The 15,299-nt window shown below is 39.3% G+C and overlaps 1 protein-coding gene across 6 annotated transcripts in view; it reads right to left on the reverse strand.

The window, feature by feature from the left end:
* Positions 1–6,634, reverse strand: part of phactr4b (phosphatase and actin regulator 4b) — a 31,973-nt gene extending 25,339 nt beyond the window's left edge. Inside the window, exons 1-2 of one of the 6 annotated variants that reach the window (XM_088084087.1) lie at positions 6,277–6,405; positions 6,067–6,117 (exon numbers count right to left, since the gene is read on the reverse strand). The gene's annotated coding sequence lies outside the window, so the exon portion shown is untranslated. The other 5 variants (XM_042489809.2, XM_042489811.2, XM_088084088.1 and 2 more) reach the window with 5 other exon arrangements.
* Between the last annotated feature and the right edge of the window lie 8,665 nt (positions 6,635–15,299).

Raw genomic sequence — 15,299 nt, forward strand, 5'->3', positions numbered from 1 at the left:
CAAAATTCCTTCAGTCTGCCTCTCAAAAGTACTGATGCATTTTAATGCAAAGCAGTCATTCTGGTGTACGAATGAACCAACATACCAACTTACATTTCTGTGAATTACTAGTATAACTAAATTGCAGCATCCTTATCTTGAGGGCAAATATTATTTCCAATGATTGGCAAGAGAAGAGTGAAAGCACCATTAAGGTGCGTTTCCACTACATGGTACCGGCTCTACCACTCTACTCACCTTTTTTGGTTTTCAATGTGGAAAAAGTACCTGGTACCTTGTACACTGAGGCGATAATATCTTCTAATGGAAAACAACCCCCAAAAAAGTACCCGATACCAAAGGTGAGTAGAGCAGAGTAGAGCCGGTACCATGTAGTAGAAACGCGCCTTAGACTCAGTGATAGTATCCAGGCTACTGGAGGCTCTTTGATAAGATGATCAATGTTATCAATGACCAATGACATGCAATGAAGCACAGCGCCTTCATGTTTGGCTGTACGCCGTTGTGATACGCAATCACACAGGTAAACTCAGTTTCCTACCTTTACAATTATATTCTGACTTTTGGCATTGTCCTCTGTTCCTCTTCCAGGCCATGTTATTGGCTGGTTTACAGCTAAACTTCCCTATCAAAAGAAGAAGCCCGAGTAACGACACTTGGACGTCCATAATCCTGCCTGAAATCACATGAAATGAGCTATAAAGTATTGCAGTTTTCATAGTTCAGCCGTTCAAGCGGACTGGAGGAGAACCCCAACACCGCTGAGAGGAGGCAGATGTATGTGTGGTCGGAGATGAATTTTTTTACACTCACGCCCAGTACCACAGCCTTGGCTGGATGACTCAAAATAATCGAGCTGAGTGGTAAGCGTTTCGCTCTATCCAGGGAAAGAGAAAATATCTTCGGTGTCTGAAAGTACGAGCGGATTTGAGGCAGTGAGGGGGAAGCTGCACATACTGAGATTTTTCCACCAGTTCAGCCACAACCTCATATGTTGTGTTGTGTATGCATCAACTACAACATAGACGATCCAAAAAAAAAAAAAGCACTGGCTTAAGCAGACACATTCCACTATCAAATATTCCTCTGTTTCGCTTGCTGTTTCTGTCACGCTTACAGCCAGCCTCAGAATGTGCCCATAAAAAAGGGATGTTGATGGCCTACTTCCCTTTTGAGTTGTTAACCCTCTCCACGCTCTCTGCTGTTCAGAAGAGATCAACATGAAAGTGATGAGTCTGTCCAAACTGTGCAGGACCTTCTGTCACTCAGTGTCTGCACCATCACGAAAGATATTTTCTCTGACAGCCGCCACGAGTCCCCTCAAACTGTTGGGCAAACAAATCGAAGAAGACATGACGCGCACGATCAATTAATGACATAAAAACCCAACTGGAGCTTTAAAATTCTGACTGAAGAGTAAATAAATGAGTCACCTCCTCACCTCATCGATCACAACTCATACTGTAATCTCATCTGCAAATCTGTACAATCAGGACATTGTTTGAAAACTCTCTTTTACAAACCCACATCCTTTTTGTGGATGATACCAGCTGGGATGTTGTCTTCTTCCCAGCTTCCATCCCACAAACACTCTCACCAAGAATAGGAGCCACCAATCAGGTATGTGAAAGTGGCCGTTACAGACCGCCTAGATGTCCCGACTGTATAATCTTCTGTGGGACGCACACACCCTCTCTGGCGCACTCTACTAGCGCTGATTCAATTACGACGGGAGCGGAAACGGCAGCAGCTGGCTGGGTTATGCCAGCTTTAAATAGCAGTGCACTTCTCACTCCAGGGCTCCGGTTTTGGGCATAAAAAGCCGCCAAGTCAATGGAGAAAAGTCATTAACTCCACACTTTAGACTTTTGTCTAAAAGAGAGTAAAGTTACAAGTAACAGTGAGATGGTGCGTAACTGATTCGGTAGGTCCTGAGTCAGGTGGACTGAGCTGAAGCATACTTACAGGCCTGCTCCAGAGAGGTATCAATCATAGATGTGAGGATCAGGAAAAAGTGGCTGCTGTTTGGAAGTCAGACCTGCAGTCTCTCTCTGCTGTCTCTCTGTTTGGACCTCTCCTGCAGTGTGTATCCGAGCAGCGCAGTTTCCGCACCCCTCACCGAAATGGATGGACGAGGGTGTCTGTTCCCAATCCGGGCCGGGTGAGCGTCATCACCGAGCCTGCCCCAGAAAAGCATCATCCACCACAGGGACCAGTGGCCCACTTCGTCCTTTTTTTTTTTTTTTTTTTTTTAAAAACAAGGAGCCCAAAATGCTCCTCGCCTTTGCTAAACTTTTCTCAGTGTCCCTCCACCTGTATTAGAACTGCACTGCAGGGATAACCGTGCAACACAATGCTCTACACCGAAGGTAACTGATCATACACAATAACATGTGTTTGCTCACTTTGCACAGCATCTGCAGGCTATCCACCTCTGCTCCCTGCTTGAAGGGGGGTGGGGGTGGAGGAGAGACATTTAGCTCCAGAGGAATCTCAGGCACACATCAGTCTCATCTGTGGTCTAACCAAATCAATCAGGCCCAGCTGACAGCTTAACCATCGGTGGTTGCCTCTTAATGGTCCATTAAAGTGAGGGGGGTGGACTTCCAATTGGCAGTGGAAAGAGCTACAACATAAGCCATGAGGCAGCATTTTTTTCTTGGAGGAGAAAATTAACTTCAGGAGCTATTACACCATGGGCAGATGAAACCAGAGAAAACGCATGTTACTGTAGAAGAGGGAGGGGAAGTACCTGAGCAGACTATTAGCAGGGTTTAAGGAGGTCTACATGGGCAAAAATGTATACACTCGTTGGATTAATACAATAACACGAGACAGTAAAACAATAATTATGAGCACATACATACACCTTTTATGCCAGTTTGGTTACAAAAAAAAGAGTTTCTATCAGTATGTTTTCAAGCAAAAGTGTGTCAGAATACTCCTGTAATGTGTATACATGAATGCATGTTGCTTATAGCGTCCAATATCATAATGCCCTTGAGGAAATCCACTCTTCTTAGTTAATAATAAAACGAATGACTAAAAAATGACAGAAAGAAAAAAAAAAAAGCTTTGCTAGGCTACCATCTCCTGAATTACACTTTAATATCAGAGCCACGCAGGAGCACATATTCTCCGTGAAGATGAACGGGAGAGTGAATCACGTCTTCCATCTTTGCCCGAACAATTCCTGCCCTAATTACACTTCAATGGAGCGCTGATTTCTAACTGTATCGCGGAGATTAGACTGACTATTACTTAACCGCTTCCTTTCCCGAGGCAAGATTTGAAATTACCTGAGAGGTGGTCTCGGTCTACCGCGTGAAAAGCATCAAATTACACAGCTGATACTCCAAGCAGGAGGAGAAAACGGAGCCCGTGTGAGTGTGGAGGCTTTCTACACCGACCTGCCTCCCTCTCTCTCCGCGAGCGGATCTCGCGCCAGTGGACTCAAGATGCTGCTGAGTGATTCAAGAGCTGCGTCAAGCCCGCCGCGGTCACTTCCTGACAAAGGTTTCAAAATAAAAGTCACCGCTGAACGCATTTTGCGACGTTTTGTTGCAAACGTTCAAATTACTGTGTTCGTGCACACGGAGGCAAGTCAAATTCAAGGATTTTTTAACCCTTTTAAAACCCTTTTTTTTAAACCTGGACGAATTGGCTTGTTTTTTTTGTTGTTTTTTTTTTTTTTAAAAATCATGGGTATACGGGGAGCCACTTATAGGAAAAATGACCAAGAAAATAGCAAGGAATTGGTAAAAAGTACAAGAACATTACCTGAAATTAGCAAAATCAAACAAAGAAGCAAAGGAGGAATGAAAGAAACAAAACTAAAATAAAATGACCTGAAAAACGACTTAAACAATTCTATAAATTAACTGTAAATAAATGATTATGCTAATTTTAAATATTATTATTTTATATAATATAAAATAGTAATCTAAGTCCACTCATTTCTTGCAATTTGCACAACATTTAATGCCAAGTTGGTCATCGTCTTTTTTCCCCATGTTTTAGAGAGAAACCATTTTGCTCAAGGTTCAAAGGTTTAAATGCTTGAGGCGTCTGGATGCAAAATTAGGAAAGGGATGTCGATCCAGGTTTCAATGGGTTAAGTACTTTTCAAGCACTCATTTTATTTTTTAAGGATGAAACTGTTTGCTCCACATCCATCTGTTGCAAAAGAATTGTGCACATTTGTAAATGTTACCAGAGCCTAAAATTAACTAGAAAGTTTCCCAAGAAATTTTGACAGGTGCCTGCTCTTGAGTACTAAGTCGGGAATAGTATTAAAAGCAGTAGCCATTACACTGTGGTAGGCTATTATTGGCCACCATGTGTGTATGTCTCCACTACATTTCATACATACAACAAGTGGTCAATAGTGCATACAACAGGTATTGCATATTTCAGGTACTACATACGGCAAGCAATGAAAACTACAGGTACTGCATACTACATTTATTGCCTTCTACAGATACTGCAGTAGGGATAATAGTAAATAGAACTGATTACATTGTTCAATTATAAGACTGGCAAATGAAAAAAAAAGTATAAAGCATTCATCTTAAATGTTTCATAAAAAATGTATCACTTTACTCCTCTCAGTTATATTCACGTACTTTTTCAAGGATAAAGCCAAAACATGTCTGATTTTCAAGTTATTCCAGGCCTTACATTTCTGAGAGTCAAATTCAAGTACTTCAAGCACCTCGAGCACCTTGCACAAATCCAGAAATTAAAATATTAAATGTTACAGTGAAGTTTTGTTGTTGTAGTTGCTGATATTTGAGTCTCTTGATTTTCACATACATGCAGTCAGGCTTTGAAGTAGCCAAGTGATACCCATTTGTCAGCATATTAAATCAGAGGATTATTACTTTGAAGCAGACAGCTTCTATTGAGGAACAGTGCGCAAGGTTTAGTGGTATCTAGCGATGACGCTTGCAAATTGCAACCAACTGAAACTTCTCCCTGTTTGATTTCCTTTAGTGTTCAGGAAGTTTTTTTTAACTGAAACTGAATGATCTCCTTCAAAACAAGCGGAAGTGATTTAAACCTGTAATAAACACTGAATAAAGCAGTTTCACAGTACATAACATGTTTCTCTGATGCTATTTGGCATGCCGGAGATTAGCACCTGCTAATGTGTGCTCACCTATTTTCTCTGATAACTTAAGATCGAGATGATCTGGTTTTTGTTTTTTTGACAAAGGGAGCCGAATTATCTGCAGAGGTCTGCTCTCCAAAACAAATTGAACCTGTGATTTAAACAACTGGCAAAAACCCTGAATAAAGGCATTTTCACATTCAAGTTTCTCCAATGTTGTTCAGCACATCGGAAACAGGCCACTAGCCCTGCACCCGCTAGTGACTGCTTGGCTTTTTTTTTTTTTAAAAACTTAGATCCAGACATTCAGGAGAATTTTCCCAGGAGCCAAATTATCCACAGAAGTCTGAGTAAAAACACTGAATAAAGCAGTTTCACTGAAAAATTCCAGTGTTTTTCACAGTTCTTGTCGCAGAGGGGCTGCTAACTGCAGTGGCTGATGCAAAACACAAATGGCCCTATTTAGAGCCACTTTTTGGTTTGTCCTTCCTGGGCTACTGTAGAAACATGGCAGGGCAACATGGCGATCTCTGTGGACAAGGACCTGCTCTCTATGTAGATAACTGCTCATTTTAAGGTTATGAATACGCAACAATTCTATTTTGAAGCTTTTACATACACAAAACCACACTTACTACAGCCTATTATATTCCATCTCTGCCAAAATATCCCCCTAAATCCTACACACTGGACCTTTAAAGTCTCGTGTAATCCCACGCCTCCAAATTGAAGCTACAACTCACTGTGCTTTGATTTGGATCCTGATTCCGATTCGGACAGCATCTCCTCTCTTACCGATGCAGACAAAACAACATGCGAGCAGAAAGCGTTTCTAGCGGCCTGTTAATGTCTTTTTCCACATCATGACGCACCGCAGCGAGGAAAAACGGCAGACAGACCTTTAGGGTGCATCCCACTATCAGATTCATCCGACTACAAACATCGACACTCACCATCTACATCCCGGAGATTACACGCATCCTTTGTTGTGCATGGACGGACGCCTGTGCAGAGATCAGTGAAAAATGGAGTTTCAGGTGGCCGAAACAGCAGCGATGATTTCAGCGAAAAGGGAGAACAAACACAACCATCATGTCGCACCCAGGATGTGCAGAAAGACAATATACTTACACGCAGTACTGCAGTGTAAGCGTGAAATTTACCCGAGATGCCGGCTTGTTTTGCATCGGCTAAGTTGGAGCGCAACTTAGGTTATTGTCTGCGGAGAAATCTTCCCTCCAAACTCAGTCACTGTGGCTTATTTGCTCCCCCATGACCTCAGCAGTTAGCCTACCTCTCTCCTGACTCACCCTCCTCCGCCTCCTCCTTTGAAATTAGTTACAAGCGATGTAAAAATAGCAGCCCGGTCATTTCCTCACCTCACACTTTCCCCCTCTTCCAGCTTCCAGCGCCCGGTCCAAACATTTTACGCATTTACCGGAAACCATCCCGAGCTGGGCATCTCGGTACCGGTAGTTCTCGGCGGCGGCTGCAGCTCCTCTGTGGGCGTTGCGAACACGGCTCCTCTTTGTGCTGGGAAGACTTCAGTACCCACCAGGCATTGCATTGCATTGATCTGGGGTGGGAGAGGGGGGCTGGAGAGCATTCCGTTATATTATCCAACTCCCACCGTGATAAAGAAGCCCTACAGAGCAGTCCACTTTTTCCCTCCAATTGCCTACCCATCTTTTTCTTATAAAATAAAAAAGCCACATTTAGAAGGAGAGTCCATACTGTCATAATACACCAATGGTGTATGAAAGAGGTTAAATTAAAAAGTAGGACACAGTTTTAAAAAAATGCATTTGATAAACTAACAATGAGTAATTACTACATTTTATGTTTTGGTGTGAATGGTTTTGGCCAGTTGGAGAAGTATTGAGAGTATTTACTAAAGTAAAAGTACTAATACCACCTTGTGAAAATATTCTGTTACAAGTAAAAGCCTTGCTTTACAGGCCCACTTAAGTAAAAGTAGCTAGGTTGGTTGGTTGGTAGGTAATCATTGCAGCTGTACTTCTACAAACTGTTGGGTAATTTAATCGATAACAAAACATTATATATTAAAAACAATTTTCATGACTTTAATGCAAAGTAAACTGACTAAAGCTGTGAGATAGGTGTAGTATAATACCATATTTTAAGTAAGTAGTATAATATTTCCCTCCGAAATGTAGTGGAGTAGAAGTATAAAGTAGTATGAAAAGAAAATACTCACATAAAGGACAAGTACTTCACATTCATACTTAATGTACTTTGTTACATTCCACCACTGGTTTGGCCCAAAATAAATAAATAAATAATATGTTTTTAGCAGTCTAGTTTTTTATTGCAGAGAAGGACATAGTTAAAAAAAAAAAAAAGCATGTTGAACTGTTACCTAAAGACACTCACAGGGTCTGATTGTCGCCTATGCAGTGGTAGTGTGCTCCATTATTTGGGGGGATAGGCATTACAGGCTGCTTCAGCCACTTTTTATGTGAGTCCTTGAGACTGTTTATGATCCAGAGTCTGATGAGCGTAGTGCACAATTTGGAGTTTAACATGACAGACAGTCTGCTATGTACGAGGGTGACATATCATCAAGAACTTTAAAAACCAATAGGAGAACTAAAATCAATCCCATATGATATAGGCAGCCAATAAGGAGAGGCAATTATGGGAGTAATTTGTTCTCCAGAACACAACAGATCCACTTTGACAAACAACCTACATGTTCAAGGGACAGTATTTTAAAAAGACAGAGAGAATTAAAAGGTTTATTCTGTTGTGTTGCATTTTTATTCTCATTGTATTTTAAAATAGAAATGTCTAAGATGACTCCTACATATGAGACTTTATTTAGTCATACTAAATTACGATATTTTGAATGACTTTTTTCTTTGCATACTATGTTATGGTATTTTATACAATTGCATAATCTGTTGAATTTAAATGCCAGAAATAATTCTGGAAGGAGGAGGATTTATTCCAGGAAAATAGCAGACTTTAAAAGTCCTGCATTCAGATGTCTAACGTAATATTAGTAATGTGTAATATATAAGCAGGATTTCTGTTGTTAATGCATTTGCAGTATTTTAAGGGGAAAACCCTAAACAGGCATTTTCTCCCCAATTCAATGGTGGACATCACCTTTTGTTCATCAGCAAATAAATGGTAGTCTCCTAGAGCTATAAGCAGCAAGTGTTGAATATATGATGTCATCAGGTGACACTTTTAGTCAATGTCGATGTTGCTCCTCCAACAGTTACAATATGCCATAAGTTAGAGTGTGAAATTATCAGTTGTTCTAGTCTGACTTTAAGGTAGCCAGAGGCCATCTACTGGCCAACTACAGTGATAACATGTGTCTCCACTTGTTTACCCCCCAAACAATACAAACTGTACAATTAAATGATCCAAAGGTTATTTTTCGGAACCGCTCATACACTAAGAATTTATTGGACCTGGATCATTTAAAGCTTTTGTAGATACAGCAAAATGAACACAGGGACCTATTTCAATCCATGAGGGGAAAATATGAAACCAACAAATAAAATTCCTTGTAAGTGTTTGATGTACAAATTTTCACAGAGGAAGTAAATGGTAACACACCATCTGGAATCTTCCTGGTTCAAGAGTTTATTGATAATGTACTTTATGTTTGAGATAAGGTATGATCTCAGATAAGGTGTCGGCACTAGGCTTTTAAAGCTTATTTTATGACATTATGATTATTTACCATATCCTGTGGTACATGGAGGAAACAAACAACACTGTAACACCAAATATCTGAAAAAAGTATTGATAAAATAACCATGATGAGCAGACAGTGGGTTAAAAGGTTGGAAATCTTTATAATGAGCAATCCACAACATGACACAGCATGTACTGTAAATATGCAGGTCACCATGTATCATCCTGTTTATTTACATATTTGTAATATCTCTCTCTCTCTCTCTCTCTCTATATATATATATATATATATAAAACTTTATATCTGCAATAATAAAGCTTATCCACGGTAAAATGACTTAAATGCCTCATGTTTAAGGTTTAAATGAGGGTTATGTTTTGCCTGCAAATGTTTTGTTTATCAAGAGGCCTTAATCCACTTATCATGGTGTCTGGCTGGTATCTCTAAATGACATTGATATCATTGATACACGGACCATAGATCAATAAATGAGGCACTTTCCATGGAAGTGCCCCACAACGATGACGATAGCATGTTTGAGAGGGGAGTAATAGCCTAATGGTGACAGTTCCTTCACTATCAAAGACTCTATTGCCCCCCTCTCAAAGTGAGCCTTTGCACTTTGCCCTTTTCAGTGTTACAGTGTCACATTTTGGACTGTTCCTGCATGGATGAAGCTGAAACATGATCCAGAGCCCTGGTGGTAAAGAATCATTGCAATGCACAGTGGAGGGTAAAACACACACTTGTTCTGTGTTGAGGGTTTGTTTATGTTTTTGACTGTAGGATCCACTTGTCTTTGCATGATACAGTACAGTCTTTTTGGAAAACACCCCCCCCATGGTAAAGCCCCGGCAACAGCTGTGTGCGTGTGTGTGTTTGTGTGTGTGTGTTGCTGAGACGCTGGGTTGTTGCCGCATTGCACATTCTTGGGGAACAGCTGTGGAACACTGACCACTGGCTGCATCAGGATTGTTGCGCAGCAGATCTCTGCTTCGACTAATTTTTCATTTGCTGACTTGCTGATGGATGGAGGAAGCTTTTTTGATGCTAATAGGTCCTACTTCCTTATAATAACAAACATTCATAAATGCTGAGGCAGTCAACCTATGACTCATGATGAACAAGAGGAGGGCAAAGTGCCTCTTACAGCCATATTATTTGTGATTTTAAAGCAATTATTTCAACTTATGAGTTTCATTTTCTTGATTTATTGCTAAACTCTTCATTCACTCAGCTGGAAAGATGTATAACACAGGGGGCTATTCTAAGAGTGGGAACATGCTGTTAACAATCATGATCAATTCCATTTGTTGGCTGTGACCCAAATGAATGCCTCCAGGATACTGCAAAGCTTCTGCATTTCAGGAATGTTTACTGAGTGTATGAATCCATATGTGTTGTATCTAATATGATGTGACCATCTGAATCTAAATATACCTCAGGGGTCAGTGCTGGTGCAGCATATGAGTCACTGAGTGGATTCAGTGCAATTCAACTATATCACGCTCACAGTGTGAATATATTAGATTATGCATACCAAAACATAAGAGCATTACTCGGCTACAATCCAGTGGGATTTGAGGTAAACAGATGCCAATTAGACCATGGCCACTTCCCCCTCAATGAAAAATATACATGCAGAAATATCTCAGTCACCACATGTTGCTGATCTCACAGCTGCATCTGAGACAGTTTTAGGTCAATGTCTGCCTCTCACGTACATTGAGGAAAACAACCTCACTTATCTATCACTTGCATCTAGTAATAATAATATATTGTATAATAGGGTAGTAATAATACTCAAAATGCCCCCCCCCCCAATAATTAATAAAACACACACACACACACACACACACACACACATATATATAGTGAAGAGAAAAAAAGTGGAAAATAGAATGTAATATGACTTTAACATAGGCTATATCACAGTTGACTGTTACTTTTTTCCATAGTGTTAGAATGTCATAAAAATGTCATAAGAAATATCAAAAAGTCAAAGTCAAATGTAATAAAACATTAAAAGTACTACATTAAAAAGTCATAGTGTGTGTGCCTTTTCTGTACAGCCCTCAATCATATGCTGGCTCCCTAAAATAGCACTCTGTCATCAAAACTCAGAGAATCCCTGATCTAATGTTTTTGGTTTCAAAAAAATGTTAAATAGCTGATTATGGCCCTGACTTAAATAAATAATATTTTGGAGTGCTGCCAGGTAAAACCTCTAAGTGTCAATATTAGGAACCATGATACTGAGTGTTGGGAGAAAGCAGCCAAAAAAAGCACATACCTGTACTTCCACCTGGTGCACCTTGTACCTGCAGTGGAAGACTTATCCAGGCATATCAGATATTAACACATTAACCCATTCAGTTTGTAAATATAAGACAGCGGGCAGACAAAGTGAAAGTCATCCATAAAAGTGTGTCTTTGAATACTGGTTTACGTAACTGCCCAAAGTCAAAATGTACAGTTAAAAATCATTTGACTGTATTATGACAGTATTGTGTTGTGCCATTTGGACAAATACATTTTGCAGAAGGAAGCACCCTATGGAGAGATTATTTTGCCTTTGTTGTGAGGTTAAAACAAAAGAAAATTTAACAAATGTTTGGGGATTTTTTTTGCTGTTTCTTGAAAGTAGACAGTTCAGAATGAAATATCTCAAAATAGCTGGAAATCAAACTGAGGATCTTGCACTTTAACCTCTAGGCCTCGATTAAAACAGAACTGAACTCAATTAATGGACTGTCCAGCAAGTCCTTGTACATAAACAAAGGTGACGTTTTTCAAAATAACATAAAACATACTTTAACATCATTTGAAAGCAACTTTTTTTCAGTGATTTTTGTTTCATATACAGCAAAAGATGTATGGTGCTTAATGAAGTAAAACCTATTTTTCAACTTTGGGTTTTGTTGAAAAAAATCAGATTTGTACATTTAAGTTTATACGCATGTAAAAGAACTTGTCTATTTTGATTGTGGACATACAAATGTTCAAATTTTTTAGCATATCATATCCAGCTTCAGATTAGCATTAATTTATATTCCATAAAAATAATATGTCATTATAATTTTAAATTTTTTTTTTCTCCCTTCAAAACATTGAGAATAACTTTTATCCTTCAATCCACATAGATCGACTCTACAGTCACGTAGTTTAGATCAAAAGGGGTGAAAGTGAGCCAAACAACACAATGCCAGACACAAAACAACAACCCCAACCCCAAGAGAGTAATGGGGTGACAGAGTTCGTCTGACAATGGCAAAAGAGACTTATCGGGTAGTAAAGAGCAGGAGAAAAGGTGAGAGTTTGCTTGTTTGTTTGGGAAAGAGAAACTTCCTGTTTTGGAGCTCAAAGTTGGCAGAGATGGATACAATTGTTAGGCCAGTTGGAAACCCTGTGAAGCTTACTGTACATAGTTTAATGTGGGACTCATGATAATCAGTTAAAAACACCATTTGTGTGTATGTATGTATGCATGCATGTACTGTGTGTATGTATGTATGCATGCATGTTTGTAACTGAGTGTGTCTGTTTGTATGGATGTTTGTATTTATATATGTATATTTTCCCTTTTAAAGGAAGAAAAAGAGCAGATGGCCTGTGCTGCAGCAACACATCAAAACGCTACTGTGAAAATGGCTCATAGTGAGGGACCACTACAATCTATAAACTAGAGTTTCAATTTTAAAGGTTAAGTCTGTAAGATATCTGAAGAAGATTTTATGTTAAAACATCACAGCTATGCTTGATTAAAAAAGGTCCTCTAAAATTGCTGTCATCCCTCTGCAAATGCACAAAATTGAGACGTACATACACTAATATACATTACATTACACACTGCAGCAACCCAAAACAATTTATAAACAAAGATACAAACATAGCATCAGCCCATGTGTAATTTATCATGCTAAATGGAAAAACTAAAATTTCCGAAAGCACTCAGTCAGTTTACAACAAAAGGTTATACTCAAAGCTTTGCTGAAACCATTGATTTTCATGTTGTGGAAACAGAATATATAGCCTTTATTTAACCAGGTAAAAGACTCATTGAGATTTAAAATCCCGTTTCCAAGAGTGAACTGGCCAAGAGGGCAGCTTAAAACAAAGTTACAACAATAACTACAGACAGACAAATACAACTATCAAACAAATACAACTATCACATAACACAAAGAGCGAGCACATCTCCAGTTAAAATGCGAAAAGTGCAATAATCAAATTTCAGTTATCATTGGAGAAGCAGTTACACTGACCAGTAGTGCTATTTTCTCAACCTTTTAAAAGTGACTTAAAATCCCCCATAGTGATCAGTTCAGACAGCTTTAAGTCCTTCTGTAAGTTATTCCAAGTGGAGGGGGTGGCAAATTTAAAAGCTTTTTTGCCAAGTTCTGTGCGAACCATGGTAACCGACATCAAAAGAGTACTGTGAGAGTGCAGGCCATATTGATTCTGGTTTTTACATATATAAGTAAATAAATAAGAGTGAACAGTAAAGTGGTTGACTGGAGTCTTTCTTATTCCAGCACCATGGACAGAGTTCTGCCACTGAGGCAGCTTGTGGTTTCTCAGTTGACACAGTTAATCTGTTTTTTCTTTCACCACTCATCAGTTAATCATTAATAAGCATTTCTGTGTTTGTCATATAATCTTTATCTCTTTATGTGCTTTATGGTTTATTGTTGCCTTCAGTGCCACTTGGCGACTGGGATGTTAAAATGCCCAAGTTCAAATGAATCATCATATCATCGACCCCCAATGGCTGTGTGTTATTTCCTGTGATTGACCTGAGACTGGCCTGTTACTTCCTGACATTTTGCCTCTTTCTTATTCTGGACCAACTAAAATGTTGAAAATGTTTCCTGTTTTGCTGTGCAGGACACAGACAACCATTTAAACCCAGAGAGTTCATTAGATATGTGTTTTATGAAATATGTTGACATTATGACCAAAAAAAAGCCAAGATAGCACTTTGCAGAATCCCCCTAGAACTTTGAAAAGTTAATTTAAAAAAAGATCAATTAAGACAACTAGAATTACCACATTACTGTTGATTGCCTCCGTGAGCCATTAAAGTTGCAATTACAGTTTACATCTGCAGTATGCTTGTCCAGATTCATATGAAACCCTGACAACACACAGTGCTTCAGATATGGCTGCTTTTGCATAGAAGATAAAAAAATTCAAAATGTTGAAGCTTCAAACACATCTCCAACCCAACAGCACAGAAGATCTATGCAATCAGCACAGTTTCGAGATGGGTACTCAAGATTAGTGTCACCAGTTCAGACCAAATGTCTCCCCCTTCTGTTCCTTTGTTATGATGTTGAATAATGGCCAGAAAAGTTTTTTTTGCAGAATATTATGATGTTACAGTGTAGTTTACCTTTTTGGATATAAAATGTCAGCACTTCATCATTTTACCTTATTACAATTATCCTATAACAACTTTTGTCATAATTAGCATTTTAATTTTTGAGTTATGGCCAAAAAGATGTTGTGTGAGGTCATAGTAACCTTGACCTTTGTCCAGCAAAATCTAATCAGCTAATCTTTGATTCCAAGTGGATGTTTTGAAAAATCCAAGATAATTTCCTCAAGGCATTCTTAAGATATTGCGTTCAAAAGAATTAGACAGGTGTGAGGTCACAGTGACCTTGACCTTTGAGAGCTAAAATTTAATCAGTTCATTGTTGAGTCCAAGTGGACGTTTGTACCAAAATTGAGGAAATTCCCCAGAGGCCTTCATGAGATATTGAGGTCTTGAGAATGAAATGGACAAGAGGTCACAGTGACCTTGACCTTTTATGGACGCTTGTGCCAAACTTGAAGAAATTCCCTAAAGGCCTTCTTGAGATATTGCATTCACGAGAATGAGATGGATACAAGGTCACAGTGACCTTAAGCCTTTGACCTTTAATGACCAAAATCTTATCAGTTTGTCCTTGAGTCCAAGTGGTCGTTTGTGCCCAACTTAAAGAAATTTCTTCAGGATAGATTTCTTCAGATAACTTAACTTAGCATAAAGACTGGAAAGAGAGTTAACAGCTAGCCTGGCTCTGTGCAAACCAGTTTAAACAAACATATAAAAGTGAGATGTCAAAACTGATTGAAGAAAGATTATTGCATAACTGTGTCAGACGGTGTCCACTCCCTGTATGTCCACAGGCTGTATGTGATACTGTCTAGGCTATGATCTTGCTGAGGCCTGTTTCCAAAAAGTGGCTGCAGGGGGTCTCTCCAGAATAAAATGTTGAAGGAGAAGGGTGACAGGAATGACATGAAATGCAATGAAGTAGAAAAATCTACTCCAGAAATGAGAGGTACTTAAATCTCATCATGCATCTGTGTTATCTGAACTGACAGGAAAACCAGGTGACTTCGCTACAACTTTATTCACTGGATAATGAATCACCTCTGGTTTGCTTTGACTGCAGCCCTCGTCTGTGCCTTGTGCATATTCAGGTATGCATGGACGGTATGTACAGCGCAGGCAATCAG

Source organism: Plectropomus leopardus, chromosome 11 (assembly GCF_026936395.1).
Source record: "Plectropomus leopardus strain MGB_pleo_1.0 chromosome 11, ASM2693639v1, whole genome shotgun sequence".
In the NCBI taxonomy this organism is placed as follows: Eukaryota; Metazoa; Chordata; class Actinopteri; order Perciformes; family Serranidae; genus Plectropomus; species Plectropomus leopardus.